Below are 19,950 nucleotides of genomic sequence, written 5' to 3' on the forward strand. Positions count from 1 at the left end.
GTTACTCCTCATCTAGTGGGCATAATTAGCCTGCTGGATAAAAGATTTGGACTTGAATCTGTAACGACAAGTGTAAACATTAAGATCATGCTGAATTAATGAATGATGTTAAACATCATTCTTTGTAATTATGTTGAATGTGGGCATTAAAAACATACATAGCCTTTCTTATGTGACCAGCATCAGCTACTTCTATATAAAAAGTTTCCAGAGCTGCCATCTCTAAAACTTTGAAACCAGTGGCGGCTCGTGGTCATGAGAGCTGAGGAGGCTAAAAGTTTTCGAGGAGTGTTGACTCTTCTCAGGCAATAAATATTATATTTTTTGCCTGAGTATTTGGATCTGATTTGAGTAAGAATAAGTTATTTCTCCTCTCTGGCTTTTAGAAAGCATGTGATGAGAATGGGCTTCTCAGAAACTGACGAGTGTAGATTCTGTGAAGAAGAGAAGATAACTCCTGTTCACCTGATTACAGAATTCCTCGCCATTGCAATCCTTCTTATGGAATGTCTTGGACGCAGAGGCGGATTAACAAATGTGCCGCCTAAAGGCTGACCCAAAAATTGCCGCCTATCCTATATTTCTTACAAAACTAAGAAATGGGTAGTAAAATATATATAATAATATTGAACAGAGTGGTCCAGGATTAATGGGAATAAATTTGGACCTCGACCTCAAAATAAGACGACAAGTTTCTGTTCAGTCATGCCCGCAAACCCTCCGTTGAAGAGTTACGTTGATTCAAAGATGACGAATTGATTATGGATTTATTCATTTTTTTCAAAGATGGGCGCAGAGATAAACAAATGAAATTTTGCAGTGGCAGTATTCAAATACAGATATACACCTAGAACACAATCTTCTCCTAATCCGCAAATCCGCCATAGCTACAGAGGGGTGAAATTGCACCATAACAAATCATTGAAAAATATGTATGACAGAGAGGGCCTGGGCGCCCCTGGACCCCGGCGCAGCTGCCGCCCTGCAAGCATTAAATATTAAGTTTTGTCTATAATCCTTGACTGCGATACTCCTAACCATTGATTAATACTCAAAGCCGTAACGGAAAACCGAGAATAGAGAGATAACTCATTTTTTGGCAAAGCTCGCTTTCGGAAATTTGTCGCCTACAAGAATTCGCCCCCTTAGGCTATAGCCTACCAAGCCTATATAGAAAAACAACTTCTGCTTGGGCAAGTCAATTATAGCCTCCTTGAAGCTCTCTCAGATACTGGAGTTCATTGGACCTCTGGAGCTGGACAGCACCCAACAAACACAATATACAGCAACTGTACAAATACTGCACTACAAATGCCACCAGAATGCAGCACAGAGATTGCTGTACTGAAACTGCACAGTTTCTGTATTGATAATTCTGCATTTTCAAAACGCAGTTTTTGATGTACAGTAACTGCACATTTTCTGTATTCATAATTCTGCATTTTCAAAATGCAGTTTGTGATGTACAGTGACTGCATAGTTTCTGTATTGATAATTCTGCATTTTCAAAACGCAGTTTTTGATGTACAGTGACTGCATAGTTTCTGTATTGATAATTCTGCATTTTCAAAACGCAGTTCTTGATGTACAGTAACTGCACAGTTTCTGTATTGATAATTCTGCATTTTCAAAACGCAGTTCTTGATGTACAGTAACTGCACAGTTTCTGTATTGATAATTCTGCATTTTCAAAACGCAGTTTTTGATGTACAGTAACTGCACAGTTTCTGTATTCATAATTCTGCATTTTCAAAATGCAGTTTGTGATGTACAGTGACTGCATAGTTTCTGTATTGATAATTCTGCATTTTCAAAACGCAGTTTTTGATGTACAGTGACTGCAGATTTTCTGTATTGATAATACTGCATTTTCTAAACGCAGTTTGTGATGTACAGTGACTGCATAGTTTCTGTATTGATAATTCTGCATTTTCAAAACGCAGTTTTTGATGTACAGTGACTGCATAGTTTCTGTATTGATAATTCTGCATTTTCAAAATGCAGTTTGTGATGTACAGTGACTGCATAGTTTCTGTATTGATAATTCTGCATTTTCAAAACGCAGTTTTTGATGTACAGTGACTGCAGATTTTCTGTATTGATAATACTGCATTTTCAAAACGCAGTTTTTGATGTGCAGTAACTTCACAGTTTCTGTATTGATAATTCTGCATTTTCAAAACGCAGTTCTTGATGTACAGTAACTGCACAGTTTCTGTATTGATAATTCTGCATTTTCAAAACGCAGTTCTTGATGTACAGTAACTGCACAGTTTCTGTATTGATAATTCTGCATTTTCAAAACGCAGTTTTTGATATACAAATGACTGCACAGTTTCTGTATTTGCAATTCTTGATTTCAAAAATGGAGTATTTGATATAGAGTTAATAATAGAATATAGAATAATAATTCATAGGAATTCCTAAAACTTAAACATATACCTTCTTCAAGAAGTTGAAAATTCGATTATGAAGGTTAAAGAGACATTTCATAAACAGATTTAATTCAATAATTGAAGACTCCGTTCATTACCACAATATGGATTATACCCATGATAGAAGAATACTTCATCGCACCATGGTGGTACCAGAATTAGCCAAATGATGGCATCACTGCTCTTGACGGTTGCGATCACAGGGTAGCATACACGTCTATTGCGGTGCAGCATACGCCAAACGATGGCGCCACCGGCGACGCATTACTCTAAGTCCTCTATGTAACCAGCGTTTATAGCAGGCACAATCTACGCTGCCTCGACGATTGTCGTAGCTAACTCCTATGGTTCATTAATCTCCACCCCTAAGAGTAGGCTATGTCTCAATTGGCGTGAAGTCACCTTTGCGCTTACCGCAAAAATACTAAGTGAAATTGAAAATTTCTGATTTGCAGAATAGATTTTCTGTTTATAACTAGGAAACTTCTCTAATAGAATATTGTTTCGTAATTGCAAGTTTCGATATGGTTTTTACAAAGTGACTGCTACATTTAAAGTGCAGCTACTGTATAGTTTGAGCACAGTGTCTATTGTATATAAAATACAGCTTGCTGTACAGTTCTTGCGTGAACAAACTGCATATAAAACACAGCTAACTGTACAGTATTTGCACAGTGACCACTGCATTTAAAGTACAACTTGCTGTACAGTTTTAGCACGTAACTGCTGCATTTGAAGTGCAGCTATCTGTGCAGTTTTTGCAAAGTGAATACTGCATTTAAAGTACAGCTTGCTGTACAGTTTTAGCACGTCACTGCTGCATTTGAATTGCAGCTTGCTGTACAGTGGATTGCGATGCCATCGCTGTTTTTGAAGTGCAGCTGTGGCTGTATGTCGAATGCAGTTTGTACTGTACAGTAACTGCAAAGTCCACCTGGACATATACGGTCCTTTTTGGTGCAGTTATTGCATTACCGTAACTGCAGTCAATTGAAGCAACGAAGTACAGTTTTTGTACAGTGACTGCATTTCAGTGTTTGCTGGGCAAGCTGTAGATGGCGCAGTTGTGAGAACAGCTCTGATGAGTTTCTTGAAACTTTTTAGGGTTTTCACTTCCTCTGATGAGGTAGACCTTTAGGTCTCAGTGGAATGTAACACCCTTACCGTCCTTACCAAAGTATGAACTGCCTTGCTACTTTGCAACCCGATCGAAATGTTTTTGTCTGTTCTTCAGCTGATTGACAGGAAAAAGGTCTGGTTAATATAAACATAATAAGAAGTATCTACCATCAACGCAAAAAGAGTTTTGACCATTTTCTTGTTTTTAAACTAGACATTTAACAATTTAATCAAGGCTGTGATCTCCTCACCATTTGTCCATTTGAAATTCTTGTTTCTATTTATTATAGTTAAAAATTATATTCACACAATTCAGTAATGTCCCCCCTTTTCTTTTGTTGTGTACGCTATATTTTAAAATGTATCTTTCATTGTAGAGCCTTGAGGATGATTTTTGAATAAAATTGAAACTAGTAGGCATTGTTTTAAGGACTGGTTTTTATTCTATAAGCCTGACCTTTTTCCTGTCAATCATCTGAAGAATCTAATAATAAAGGTCTCAAATCTACACTTTCAAAATTTTCTTGTTTGTACATACTCTATGAAGCACTATAATATGAACATAAACATTTGATTGGTCAAATAAGTACTGCGACGTACTTTTTCTCACCCTGGACTCTCCTCACCTTTGCTCGGGGGGGCAATCAGTGAAACCCCATGTCTCTCACAGTCTCACAGAATCTCCAAAGAATTAGAGAGCCCGGGTAGACTTAAATGATCAGTGGAGAAGGGTAGCAGTGAAAACTAGGGTGGTAGCGTCTTCTTGGTCTCTGCCTTCTGACGGTTTTTAATCGTTATAAAAGAGAACCTACCTCTTATGACGAAAATCTAGCTGTAACTGATTTAGGGAACAAACTCTCACTGGCAAAAATAACTGGCAACAAAATAAACGTTCAGTTCTTTATTCCTACTGGATTAAATTATATACATTATTTTGTACCGTCACTCCAGAGGAGTACGGTGGAAATAGACGGTAAATACGGTTAAATTTTGTACGGTCACTCCAGAGGAGTACGGTGGAATTAGACGGTATATACGGTTAACTTTTGAAATCCTGGCAAGTCACTCCCTCTGTCGGCGGAAATCGGTACGGTGGCTGGTCCCAGTCCAATTGCAGTGCACCCTGTCTCTCTCTCTCTTTCTCTCTGTGACCCTCAAAATGGTTGCCAGTCAGACAGCAGGTCGGAAGAAGCTGTCATCCTGTAACTTGATCGGTCGGAAGTCGGCAATATATTAACAAAATGAGTACCAAAAATTCGGTAGGAACCCCAAGTCCTCCTGAGACCCAACGGCGGTCGAACGGTCGCGGAAGCCGGCAATCTACACTGCCTACGATAGGTAGGTAGGTAGGTAGGTAGGTATTTTGAGCCAGTCCAACGGACTAAAGAAATTGGAAAATAGCGAAGATATCCCCTCAGGTATGCACTACGTAAGGAATAATAATTTTACAAGTGACTTGCCTTAAACTTTTAAACTCGTCGTATATCTAACTGTCCTGAACGGTAAAACACCTTATACACTCTCCTTGGCACCTCGATATCAATTAATTCGACCTTGACCTTCAGCGCCGGGCCTCGAAGAAGTACCCCTTTCCTCGGAAAATTTGCCCCACTATGGGTAACTCATCTCTCCATTGGATGCACTCAAATTGTGAGAAGGAAAAACGGAACAAGTTGAAAGACCTTTTTCGACTCAGAAAAAGTACGGAAAGAATTATAAAATATATGAATTCTGAAAACGAAAGACTTTACGGTTTCCGTTACAAATATGGGACTGGTCGGTGAAAAACAATGACATAATATCAATCGGTAAAGCCCCCCTATGATAATATAACGGTTCTTCCAAAATATTTCGATTGTCAGGTCCTATTATGGAAGTATCGGTGAAGAAATTTCCTTTTGTGGCGGAGCAAAAATCTGCCTCGTCACATCCCCTCCTTCGTCGGCAACAAAAAATAAAACTTCATTTAATTCTTTCAACCCCCCTGTGTATTGTTGCGGTATTTCTAAATGTCGATGTCGGTCTCAGTCTGTGAACAAAGAAAAGCTGCGGGGTCATTGACCTCGGAGTGATTTAATGACCTGATGAACTCTAACGGTTATTTAAAACGGTCGGTTCGCGCATCCTCCAGTTCGGTAAAAAGACTTATATCCTGGGTTTCATAAAGCTTGATCGGGGAATCAACGCTCGATTGAGGAATAGACTTCAATTTGTTTTCTATCGATAATTCAGTCATGATCGTTCAGAATGTCATTCTTGCATCAAATTATAATGTTCATACTTCCCTTCAATTATTCTCAATTGCTACTTCTTCAATATATTCAGAAATGAAAAGGTTTCAGTGATTTCGTTTTAGAAATCCAGTGACTGTCAAATCGTTGATCGGACAATCAAAGTTTTATGAAACCTGCTGTTAGCCTTCTCGGATTTTCAAATTGGAAAATTATTCGGTCAGGTTTCTTTCAGACTTCAGGTCCTTTATATGAATGTGTCTGACAACCTTACCACTGCCAACCTTGATGTCATACAACACAGGAGAGACTACGTTTATAACAGAGATATCTATATTTATATCTCTGGTTTATAACGGTATACGGTCCGGAGTATTTAGGAGCCAAACTTGGTCACTTGGTCTACAATCCTATGACGCCAGTCCCTACGACGTAGGTTATAGTGACTTTTGCTGGGCGATGGCTCGTGTTAATCTAGTTCGGACAAATTTAAAAGTTTAGGTAAAACGGTTACGGTTATTTACATAGTGAGCAACTTGCGGTTCGGTATCCGGATCGGTGTGATCCTTTCCCTCCTTGTTAGCAATCTCGGTTAGAAATTTTGCGTTCGGTGAACGCAATATATGCGGTTTATCGCATATCAACATCAGAAAAACGTCGAAATCTTCAACGGCATGCAAGAAAAACAACGTTAAACATAGATAAACCGATAAACAGATTTACTCTGCTTATCGGAATGAATGCATTGAAGAGTTGAGAATTAAATATTTTTTTCTACAAGCGTGCGCGTTCAACCTTTTTCCCGCACGCATTCCAAGTTGCAAAGAGTCACTTTCCCAAAGGGTGCGGGAAAAACGCCTGCTATTTCTTTCCCGCACGCATTTGCGTGCGGAAATGGATTAGCAGGGGTTTTTCCCGCACGCAAATATTATAGAGTAAATTAAATTCTATCATGGTTCTATGCACAGAACGTCAACAATGAGAAACCCATAGTAACGACATGCAGAATTACGTCTGTCATTATAATATATGAATTAATCAAATGAGATATGATCATAGATATGATATGTTTCGTGAAATGGATACATTTATATATTTCAAGCGCTTGTAGAAAAAATATTGTTCCTAACTCTTGCGGAAAGTGTCACTCCGCACTTGATAGGAAAATAACTATTAAAGGCGGAAATGTGAAATGAAAGGAATGCACTAAAATGAATTCCAATCTTCCCAGAAAATTCGGATTCATTACAACACTACCCGAAATTTCAAAAGAATTACATTAAAAGATATACAGATGGTTCCAAAACCACGATGGGAGCTGGTGCTGGAATAACGGGGCAAGCACCAAGTGTACAATAGCATTAGGCTCCCATTCGAGTGCTTTTCAGACGGAAATAATCGCAATCGAAAGATGCGTGGACATAAACCTGGAAAGAAACTATCAGGGCTGTGACATAGTGATACACTCTGATAGTCAAGCCGCTATCAAAGCATTGAACTCCTACATCACTGATTAAAAATTGATATGGGAGTGCCGAAGGAAACTAAATGAAGTAGGCAAGAAAAACAAGGTCTCTTTTGTCTGGCTTCCTGGTCATTGAGGAATCAAAGGAAACGAAAAGGCCAACACACTAGCAAGAAAGGGATCTCAAACGCCACTTCTGGTCCAGAGCCTTTCTGTCGTGTATGCAAAAACACCTAAACAGAGTTCTCGGAAAAAGAAGAAAACAAAAGAGAATTACTATGGCGAACTCTTCGAGGAATGGATAATTCCAAAAGTTTCCTTCTGTACTTTAGAACTGCAAGAACCAAGAAGTTCTTGGAGCTCGCGAAAAATAAGCTAATAGCTAATACAACTTTCATTGGTCCAATATTAAGTACTAAACGATTGCGATTGAATACAGTACGATTCAATTGCAATGGCAATATTTGCAAGTCCTATGTTGGTCTATCATAAATGTAACCTATAGAAACCTTAATACCGTTATACCGAAATTCACAGTGAATAGAAAAGCGCACTTCACAATCGCGATGTATAGTACATAGTAGTATTGAATAATAATTAATATACTGACCACTTTTCCCTCAGACTCACAATATATTGTGTTTATTAATTATAATTAATAAACTGATAACCAAAATGCCTAACTTCGAAAACGTTCGTGTATTGTTCATTTGACCACTGCCATTAAGTGTCTTTTTTTTTTTTTTTTGGTGTAGCAGAGGGAAAATCTGCAAAACAGACGAACACACCCTCTGCTGAGGGGGAACAGTGTGGGGATTCTCACTCTCTGAGCTCGAGACCCACTAAAAACCCTTAACTGCTTCTTCATAGGTTCCGGGCATTTTGCCTATTAACCAGTTGACTCTTATGGTTTCTGGACTCTCACACGATCATAGTCGTGTTGATAGTTGTATGCTGCCTATAGCTTTTATAGGTTAAGCTCTTCTTTGGTTACATTTAAATCCTTAACTGATCTCTCGGTCTTCGGTGGTAGGTTCTTGACCTTCTAGCTTCTTCCGTTGGATCGTAGTCGACTAATCTTCGTAGTTCCTCATTTGGATGTTGTTTGGCTTTGTCGAATATCCTTCCCGCCTTTCTCTTCATAAATTCTGTAACTGATTCCCATTCCAAGTCTTTGTGGATTTGTTTGTTCCTAACAAACCAGGGTACGTCCGTCGCCATTCTAAGGAGTTTATTCTCAGTGGCCTGTATTCTCTTGATGTGGGTCTTGGCTGCGAAGCCCCATGCCGCCGATCCATATGTGAGTTGTGGTCGCGCAATAGTTTTAATCATCGTCAACTTGATGTTCTTATTCATATGACTTCTTCTGCCTATGAGTGGATAAAGTTTACTCATTGCGGCTTTTGTTTTATCAACAGCACATTTGATGTGGTTTTTCCATGTAAGTCCTCTGTCAAGCGTCACTCCTAGGTATGTTGCTTCATTTTTCCATTCAACCTCTTCTCCATCAACTTCAAGGTTTTCTTCCATCCCCAATCTTCTCTTTTGCAGTAATATTGCTTGAGTCTTTCTTCCATTGATTTGGATTTTCCATTTGATGCACCATTTGAGTAATTCATCTATGGCTTCCTGCAGTCTCCGGTGTATGATCTCTGGGCGTCGATGTCTGAACGCTTCATTAAGTGTCAGTCCCTTGCCAATTATCATGGAGGTACGAAAACCTCATACTTTTAGCTCCACCTCCATGCCAAGCCCAAGATTTGAATTTTATGTTTTCAGTCTTGATTCTCTTAGTATCTCAGGCAACTGCTGTCCCTCATGGGACCCACTCAATATGAGGATCACATTTTTTTTCGAAATTACCTGCTACGAAGTATGAGGAAAGTTAAACAAATGAATAAATCGGTTCCGCCGTTTTTGCGTTATAGTCTAGAACTACAAAATATAGGGCTCCATATTTATTTATAAAGAAGGATGGGAATTACCGATATTCAATGGTACATAAAATATTGATGTGAATTGTGCCAGTATTACCAAATGACTTGTTTATTGTTTCAAAGAGTATTTAGGTAAATTATGGACCTACACCAGAAAACTGCTAAAGGCTAAAGCTTTCACGAGCTGAGCTTCGGGTGATGGGACTGCTAACAGGGCACAAATATCATTTGTACCGTATGGGAGAGTCAGCAGATGAGATTTGTAGGCTCTGTCGAACAGAAGCAGAAACAACTGAACACATGGTATGCAAGTATCCAGAGTTGGCTGGCCTAAGAACCATTCCAAAGATTATAGAGTTTAATCTTTGAATATGGGGAAACCGATCCTGGATACTCACGAGGTAACTGCCAAGGCCAAGGATGCTGTCAGTTTTATCAACACCATTGACGACTGCCGTGGGTTCCTATGAATGAGTAGGGTAGAGAACAAAAGATCTACATGTTCGTAGTTTCCGCCAAAAGGCTAATCGAGCCTCAACGACCCCGGTTCAAATAATATTAATAATACATAATAGGTAAATTATGAAGAAAAATAGCTTCTCAAAAAATTTGTTGTACAGGATGAGATGAAAACTATAATTTTCTCAGTTCGGACCTGCCCTAACAATTATGAATGAATATTTGTCATTGTGCAATACCCATTTATTGAAATTTTCATGAAAATCTGTTTAAGAATTATTAAGCCGATTGAAAGTTTTCGATTAAATACATGAAACGTGCTGTATCTTTTATACGAACACTTTTCAGTAGGTACAACCGAATATCATTGGTGAAACACCCTGTATAGTATTAATTGAATAGTATTATATATAACTAGGTGCTCAAATTCATTGAATCCATTAATCGATATAACGATATTTTATATATTATTAACTACAAAATATGCCCCTTATTTCGCTTACCCCCGGATTGTACAGTAAAAGTCATCAATCAATGAGAAATTCCGAACCGTTCAGAAGTTATCAAAATAATTCAGTTGATAAGAAAACCAATTCAATCGAAATTCCTCGGCAGTGCTGTCCCTCATGGGACACGCTCTGTATGAGGATCACATATAGCTCGACGGGAGAAGAGGTGAAAAATATCTGTGCTCTCGTGCTCTGATAAGAAAAATGAAAAACGACGCGTATGATGACAGGGGCGGAAAATTAAATTGCCTCACAAGGTCCATATAATATATAAACGGGAATTTTTATGATCTCTTATCGGGAAAACGTTGGCATCTGATGTAATTGGAAGTGAACCGTTCTATTTTATTTCTGTTGCTGTAGATATCCAATTGAGATAAGGCAAAAATTCGAACCAGGTTTAGGAAAGAAACGGATTTTGTTCGTTTCATACACCTACGTTGAATTGCGTTTTTTGAAATTCAACATATACACCATCACGAGGAAATTGACACAACTTCTTTCATATATGAATAGGGCGGTTCTTCAAGATCTGAATATGTCATTGGCATTTGAGAGTTACAAAACAGCATTGAGCACAGGGTGAGTATTTGACTCGTTCAAATATTCTTGAGGTCAAAAGAAACACTTTCTTCCTAAACCATTTTTTCCGATTCGACCCTGATAAAAAGATATAGACTTTTTAAGATTTCATAATTAGCTGTGCCACCCTGGAAAAACGAAATTCCCTTCAAAATAAGTAGCTCAATCTGTGACACTACACATCTGTGGATCTTTTGAACAGAGATGTATTCGGTCAAAGTACCCACTTTTTCGAATTTCATAGATATTTTTTATTTTTGTACATCAAATATCTCGAAAACGGCGCAGAAAATATGAAGAATACTTTCATTTTCAAAAACGTTCAAATATTCAATATAATATAGACTTATAGATAGTGCCCAATTTAGTTTCAAGAGTTGGGTTCTTTAAATGTTTGTTATTTTTATGGTAGAACCAAATATAAATTTTTTATGGTTTTTTAACATCCTCATGTATTTTTTGAACCGAGACGATTCGAAAGAAATGGTGCAGGAAAAAAGTGCTTCTTTTGACCTCAAGAATCTACTGTTAAAATATTTGTACGAGTCAAAGACTCACCCTGTACAACATTACAACTAGAAAATGAATAATTTCGAAAAAAGGTAATTATTTCTTGTCAGAAAATAATGTGCGTCCTCTTATAAATTTTGTTAGCAGCCCCTGCTCGTCAAAAGTTGAAACCATAGAAATATTGAGAAAAAAGGTTTTTGACCATTTTCTATTATTTATATTGATACAAACCATATGATGTTATATATTTTTGAAATCAGTAAAAATTAAGCTTTCAAAAAATTGCACAGAAAACTAGTGTTCCCATTTAAAAAAACATAACTATGGGTAATAGCTTCGTATTTAAAAATCCTGCTGAAAAGGCGAGCACGCCACTGGATTCTACGTAAAAAAGTGCCTGTATAATGTTTCAATTTCAGAGCTCTAACATCAGTATTAGCGGAGATATAAATTTATTTCGATTTCGCCATTCTTCCAATTTTTGCTTATAACTCGAAAACAAAAGAAAGTGGCCAAAAATCACTACTACTTTTGTAAGTTTCTCAGAAAAAGAGAACGAGAATGGGGTATCACATATTGTCTCCTCTGGTTTGAAAGCTGTAGTGCTAAAACATCGAAATTTGCCCACCCTGTACTCAGAGTAAGTTGTTAAATTGGATTCAACTGATCTCCTGGCAAAGAAGCCATGTTGCTGAATATTGGGCGAGTTCTTTACAAACCAAAAAACATGCTTGTAAATTAGAACCTCCGAGGTTCTAATATATTCTATTCTATTCGAGGTTCAACTTCGAATACCTTACTGAATATATTCAATTTAGATATGAGTCTATAATTCCGAACGGAGTTGCGGTCACCATCCTTATAAACTGGAATCAACAATGACGATTTCCATCTTTTGGGGAATATTCCAGTGTCCATAGACCTTCGAAAAATCAAATAGAACAATCAGATCGATTCTGTTCGCATCTTGTTATAACATTGCTAAATCTACAACATTGTTATAATTATAAAATATAACAATATGACTGAGCGAACAAATATTCTGTTTCACCGTTTTACGCAAGATTGGTTATGATTTTCGCCATAGCAATATTGTTGGAAAATAATCGAATGTTTGAGCTGACAACACTGTTTTGAAGGGTAAGATTGCCATTTCATAGAAAAGAACACATAATTCTCATAGAACTATAAATATATAGTATAGAATTATGTGATAATTCTATAATAGTTCTATGGAAAAGAAGAACAGGTTGTGGTTAATCAAAGAGTATCAATTGATACTCTTTGGTTTAATGTTTGGTGGTTTTTGACAAATGAGTGTACTCTAACAGCTTCAACATTTATACTATAAAATCCCTTTCTGTTGATGTATGAAACTGCTGGTTGAATCGGGTCATCAGTTTTTGGGGAAACTATTGCAACATGGGTACAATCAATCGTACCTATTGCATTGGGAAATTTAAATTTGCATTCCGGAATCTGAAATTATTTTGATCAGAAATTAAATTGCTAATTAGAAAAGATCTGTAAACCTTTCTTAGCATTTCTTATTTCCATTTCACTTGTGGGGAATTTAATATATCTTGCCAACAAATGGGTGGATATAAGATGGCTGATTCTATTTATTGCTGCACTCATAGCAGGCTGACTTATTTCAATATTTAAGTCTTCACCAATATTAGTTTGGTAGCTACCGCTAATGAAGAAGATAAGACTTCGAAAACCTAAAAAATAGATGCCTTCATACTTTTTCTCAATGGATTTTCACTCACTTGTAGGTAAAAAGGAACTGTATCTTTTCTGATCGATTCTTCAACCAATCCACTCAACTCTTTACTGGTGTCCCTAATATATCGAAATTGTAGTTTCATATTTGCTCTATAAATGAAAAGTTCAATTGAAGGTTTCCAAAAAGAGACTGAAACGAAGAGTGTTTATAAATACTTATCTATTTCCAAGAATTTTCATCACCTGAAGGCACCATACGTGAAGGACGTGATTAGAAAAAAGCGAAAAACATCACACAAGGCTCGAAGGCCATATGAATGTTTTACTTCAGCCGCTGACTGCAGTGCAAAATAATCGGCGATTCAAACGTAAATGGCCAGCAGATCTGAAAGAGATTTGAGTTGGAACTGCGTCTGTACAGGACCTTATCGCGACAATTGAAAGCATCTAGCTTTAAAGCCAGCAAATGAGCTCATAGAATGATTATTCTGATTGCTTGTAATACATATTATAATAAAAAAAACTTTGGAAGAAATGTAAAAACAAGGGATTCACTGCCATTTTCATCTTTGTTATGAAATAGCAAGTACTAAAATGATGTTGCTGATATAGGTTATCTATGATAGCAAAGTGAAATAACAAGATGTCATTAAAATTGACAGCAAAGATTATAGAGTAGAAAGATAGGAAACGCCCTCATATCGCTAGTACTAAAAACCGACTACATTTTGGCCAGTGAAAACACATTTGACAATGAGATGGCGCTGAAAACGTATTATCAATACAGAAAAACTGTTCAATAACAGTTTTCTCTTTTATAATTGAGGGGCGCGAAATTCGAATTCTATTCCTTGTATTCAATTTCAATATTGACCTTGTTGAGACCAGAAAACAAACATCCTGAGCGACAAAACAAAAGGATGGTTTTGTTTTGCGACCAGGATGTTAGTTTTCATCTGAACATTGTTTGGAATCGATTGGTTCCAATGAAATACGCTGTTGGATGTGATAAATTTTTATTTGCAATCTATAAAAAATTTACAAAAATTTGAAATTATGGACAACGAATATAGCCTTGACTAGGATACAAGAGTACATGGTTATCTGCTATAGTTACGTGAAAGGTGTTTTTCTGTGAAAAAGTTTCGAATTAATAAACTGAGTTGTTTTTACAATTTCTATCAGAAATTGTTTGGTATTTCTATGGAAATTGATATGAACTAATATTCAATTTACCGTCATAGGATACATATTTCCGTTACTTACATATTATTTACAAAATTTTCAGAACCACAATTGAAAAAAACCTTACAGAGGTATACAAGCCTTGTATTCAAGCCCGTCAGTATAATTTCTTCATGCTTTTTCATGATTTCTTCATGGTATGGTCTCTTTATGACAAAATATACAAATTGATTGACGAATGAACACTCACAGAAGGTTTCATAAAACTTTGACTTTCCAAACAACAATTTGACAGTCACCCGATTCCCAAATCGAAATCCATAAAACTTTTGCATTTCTGAATATAATGAAAGCAATTGAGAATCTTTGAATGGACGTGTAAAAGTCATAATTTCCCCTAAATGAGCCCTTCATGTAAGGGATGCTTCCTGCATACAACAATTAACGTGGATAAACAGTTCTCAATCGACTTGCAGTAAAATGTTCATTGTACATGGTGTAGTCAGTAGTGTTTGCAGGCCTTTACGCCCTGAAAATTTTATCCACTTCGTAGCACTGAAAACAAAAATCAATGAATGACCGAGTCACATGTTACCAGTTAATACTTACATTCCCATTTTCCTTAGTAAAATTCGTTTTATTTGATCCACAATTCTTCACCATACAATAATTTTCGAACGATATTCTGAGGTTTTTGCCAAGAAATTAGAAAACAATTTCAATAATCAGCAACTAGAACGGGCTCGAAAAACAAAAGGCGATACCAAAGATTATAGAGTAGAAAGATAGGAAACGCCCTCATATCGCTAGTACTAAAAACCGACTACATTTTGGCCAGTGAAAACACGCGTGACAATGTGATGGCGCTAAAAACGCACTGTCAATACAGGAAAACTTTTTTATAACAGTTTTCTGTTTTTTAATTGAGGGGCGCGAAATTCGGATTGTATTCCTTGTAATGCATTCCAATATTGACTTTGTTTCTATCAGAAAACAAACATCCTGAGCGACAAAACAAAAGTATCGTTTTGCTTTGTGATCAGGATGTTAGTTTTCATCTAAAAATTGTTCGGAATCAATTGATATCAACGAAAAACGCTTTTGGATATGCTATATGTTTATTTGCAATTCATAAAAAATTTACAAATATTGAAATAGTGGGCAGTAAATGAATCTTTAACTAGGACACTAAAGTATATGGTGATCTGCTATACATACCATCATAGCATACATATTCCAGTTACTTACATATGTAGGTATTATTAAAAGAATTTTCAGAACCACACTTAAAAAAAACCTTACAGACATATGCGAGACCTGTATGTCAGTATAGTTTCTTGGTGCTTTTTTTATGATTTCCTTATGATATGTATTGTCTCTTCATGACACAATATATAAATTGATTAATGAATGAACAAAAAACTCACAGCAGGTTTCATAAAACTTTGACTTTCTAAACAACAATTTGACAGTCACTCGGTTCCCAAATGGAAATCAATAAAAACTCTGCATTTCTGAATATATTGAAAGAGTAGCAATTGAGAATCATTGAATGGACCTATAAATATCATCATTTCCCCTTAATAGGCCGTTCATGCAAGGGATGCTTTCTGCATACAACAATTTACGTCGATGAACAGTTCTCAATTGACCTGCAGTAAAATGTTCATTGCACATGGTGTAGTAAGTAGTGTTTGCTGAATTAATTGTCTTCAAGCTCTGAGAATTTTATCCACTTCGGAGCACTGAAAATTAGAATCAATGAATGACTGATTCACATGTTACGACTTTTGATACTTACGCTTCCATTTTCCTTAGTTGAGTGAAAAACTTAATCACGTAAAATACATTATATTATTTGATCCACCGTTTTTCACCATTCAATAATTTTCGAACAATATTTTGATGTTTTCACCAAGAAATAAGACAAAAAAATTCAAAAATCAGCAACTAGAACGAGCTAGATAAAAAAAAGCGGTACGAGAATCAAAACATTCAGAACCTCTTTGATCAAAATTGACGTCTGAAATCTCAGAAAATTTCATATATTTCTGCAAATGGCACTCAAATAAATATTTTAATCAGTCCTAGCGTCTTAAAAACACGCGTGACACACAGATGGCGCTCAAACCGCTTTAGTCGCCTCGTTTCCCATCTTTCTACTCTATAATCTTTGGGCGATACGAGGTTGTCTATGGATACGAGAATCAAAACATTCAAAACCGGTTTGATCAAAATGGCCATATGACTCTGACATCTCGCAAAATTTCATATGTCCTTCGAATTAAAATTTTAACCAGTCTTAGGGCCTTAAAAACACATTTGAAACACAGATGGCGCTCACATCACTCTAGTCGCTTCGTTTCCTATCTTTCTACTCTATAATCTTTGATTGACAGATCATATTGCTCAAAATCAATGATCAGAATACCAGTTTTTTAAACTTTGCTGTGATAGCAATATCTTATCTATAACCATATTGCTATTTCCAAACAGAATCGATCTGATTATTTTAATCCGTAACACCCGGGACGCGTTTTAGATCGGATGGCCCTTTCTTTCCATTCAATTATCTTCGTTAAATCACCACCCTGTCATTATTATTTGTATGTATTGCGAAAAAATCTTTTAGTCGTGTTTAGTGGACTGTGTGCTATTCCACCTCTGTGTGTGTCAAGTTTCACTTGACTGATCTTAGTTTATCCTTATATATATATAATATATTGTTATTGAATATATTGTTATATATTATATAGTAGTGTTATAGTACGCATGGTGTTCCTCATTTCCAAACATTGAATAAAATTTGTTTGACTCGAAACCACCAGGGTAGGTTTGCTATTTTTCCTTTAAAGAATAGCTGCGATGGCATATATTTAACTATAGTCCATTCACGAATGATATCTCGGGTGGCTATGGAAAATCGAATTTAAGTTGGTAATATCCCATAAGTTGAGATTTTGTGTTGCGGAATTCAGGTTGGTATTGTGAATAAACATTGATCTATATACCAAATATATGTGAATCTATGCACTTATCGACGGTTATTTGAATTTTGTAGAGCTGTTGATGTTCTTAATTTAATTTGTAGAAATTGGAAACATAGTGGTGTCAATTTGAAATGCCGATTAATATGCTGCAAATTTGAATATTTCTTATTTTCATATACTTTTCTAGGTTATAATAATATATTCTAGTTCTGTGAATGAAAGTACAGAAATTTTTGGAAATCTTTTGTGACCAGATATTAAGCTGCGCCTAGATTTTCAAGACCTACTGGGATGTCAATCATACTTGAATGGACTATATAAAGGCTAACCCACTATAACCAATTCCATTTTCGACTGGCATGGAATGAATTAATATAAAAATGATTATGAGCCCTACCTGTGGCATTTATTCCTGATGCAAAATGCTCCTTACAGAATAGTTTTCTAACATATATTTAGCGACAGGTTAAAAATGAATTTAGGCAAGAAATAAAATCTATGCGGAATCACCTTTTCATATGATGGCCATTTCGAGACGAGATTATGGAAGGAACACTATGGATACACAAGGTGAAGGTGGTAAAAAAAAAACGCAGAAGAAGTAAACCTAGCAGACAGACACCGCTGTCGCAGGGTAGATCTCAGAGCTCCTGTAGGCAGGCCTTTCTCTGGTATTTAGTAATAATGGTGTGGTTATATATCTGATATATGTATATTGCAACGTTCTTCGGGTTAGTTGAATTATCTTATTTATTTACGCCTTATTCATTTACACAATTAATGAAGTAATTTATATACGAGGACCTACTCTAATTTATTTAAACACTCATTAATTTACTTTACCTACTTTACACTTTGTAACTCCTCTAGAATTCACCGTTCACTCGCTCCTTCTAGAAACTAACTACCCAACGAGCCCACCGAGCGTCTCTTATATCGATACGCCCCTGTTCGAGAATATGCTCGCAGCACCGAGAGCGATACATGTGATGTTCCCGATGTTTTCGGGCAGCGGCAGGGGCGTATTCAGCGGATTCGGATATCATTAACGCTTAAGTTTGTATGAATATCTGGATGTTTATGAGTTTTTCACTTTGAAACTTATAAACTAATTTCAATGAAACTTTACACAAATATAGCTTATACTTCAGAATACGACATCGTTACATGCTTATTGATTCAATTGTTGATGATTATAGATAATTATCAGTAGTATTGAGGTTTGTTAATTTTCTGCAAATTATCTTTTTTCAAATATTCTAGTTATATATTAACTAGCTTTTTCATATGTAATATTGCGCGAATGAAGCCCAAGGTTTAAGCTAGATTAGCTTGAGTTCTTTTCTACATAGGTACATGATTAATTTGGCAGTGTGAACTTTTTTATGGAATTGATTCATTCAATCCCTAGCATAACCGGAAGCGAGGAAAGCTGAAAACGTAGTAAAAAAAGAAAATCAACTCCGTTCAACCATAGTCGGAACCATAAGTCATTCGTAAGCCAATCAGGGGAGTTGAACAGATAACGATGCGGAGTCACGACGGTTTCTTAACATCATTTATTTAGTGCTTTATATGGTATAATAATTGTACGTTCCTCGTTTTACCTATATCGAGGCAGAGTCCACCTTCATCATCTCTTAAAGTGACTACCGTTCTTTTGCTTCTCTCAGTCACGCTGCCATCTGTGGTTAAACTTATAAAAATACAGAGGCGTATGTATGGAATACTTTGTAAGTCAATATTCACATGCATATTCAATCAGGTCGATTCTGTTCGCATCTTGTTATAACATTGCTAAATCTACAACATTGTTATAATTATAAAATATAGCAATATGACTGAGCGAACGAATATTCTGTTTCACCGTTTTACGCAAGATTGGTTATGAGTTTTGACCATAGCAATATTGTTGAAAAATAATCGAATGTTTGAGCTGACAACACTGTTTCGAAGGGTAAGATTCTCATTCCATAGAAAAGAACATGTAATTCTATAATTGTTCTATGGAAAAGAAGAATAAGTTGTGTTACTTGTGTTCAATCAAAGAGTATCATCAATTGATACTCTTTGGTTTAATGTTTTATTCGGTATTTGGATTGCGAGTTTTTGGTTGAACTGTGCATCATGTCTGAAAATAAGAAAACAACAAAAAATCAGATGGAATTGATTTGATAATCAATCTCCTAGAAATTCTCTATGGATTTTCACCCACTTGTAGGTAAAAAGGAACTGTATTTTTACTGGTCGGTTCCTCTACCAATCTATTCAAATCTTCTCTGCTTATTCAAGAGAAACAGTTCCAGAAACTTTTCATCAGGCAATTCAAATGAATTACTGGTGTCCCTAATACATCGAAATCGTAGTCTCATATTTTCGCTAGAAATGAAAAGTTCAAGTGAAGGTTTCCAAAAAGTTACTAACACGAAGCATGTTTATAATAACTTGCCTATTTTCTAAATTTCTAACGCTTGGAAGAAATGTACAAACAAGAGATTCACTGCCATTTTCAACTTTGTTATGAAATAGCAAGTACTTAAATGATGTTGCTGATATAGCAAACTGAAATAACAAGATCTTCTAGAAATTGACAGATCATATTGCTCAAAATCAGTGATTAGAATACCAGTTTTTCAAACTTTGCTGTGATAGCAATATCTTTTCTATAACCATATTACTATTTCCAAACAGAATCGACCTGATTGAATGTTTTCCAAAGAAACCAGTTTCAATCTGAAAAAAAGTGAGAAATATTTAGAATAGGTGAGATATTCTGAAGAGTTATAATAGAGTATTGATT

Source organism: Coccinella septempunctata, chromosome 1 (genome assembly GCF_907165205.1).
Source record: "Coccinella septempunctata chromosome 1, icCocSept1.1, whole genome shotgun sequence".
In the NCBI taxonomy this organism is placed as follows: Eukaryota; Metazoa; Arthropoda; class Insecta; order Coleoptera; family Coccinellidae; genus Coccinella; species Coccinella septempunctata.